Here is a 241-nt window from a genome sequence, read left to right on the forward strand (position 1 = left end):
ACGGAGGAGCCGAGCCACGAAAAGGTGCCCCTATCGTACCTGGAGGGGGAGGAAGACGGGCACCCATCCATCAGCCGCCAGCTCTCCAGCGGTGAGCCTGGCCCCTGCAGGACCCCGGCCCCTTGCCCCACAGCCGGGCACATCCTCACCTCCCTCCCCTCCGCAGGCAGCGACGTTTCCAGCCCCAGCCCCGGGTGCAACAGCCGGGACAGCCTGCGGCTGGGGGGGGGGGGGCCCGCCG

The sequence above is a fragment of the Egretta garzetta genome, unplaced genomic scaffold (genome assembly GCF_000687185.1).
Source record: "Egretta garzetta isolate BGI_Z169 unplaced genomic scaffold, ASM68718v1 scaffold783, whole genome shotgun sequence".
NCBI lineage: Eukaryota > Metazoa > Chordata > Aves > Pelecaniformes > Ardeidae > Egretta > Egretta garzetta.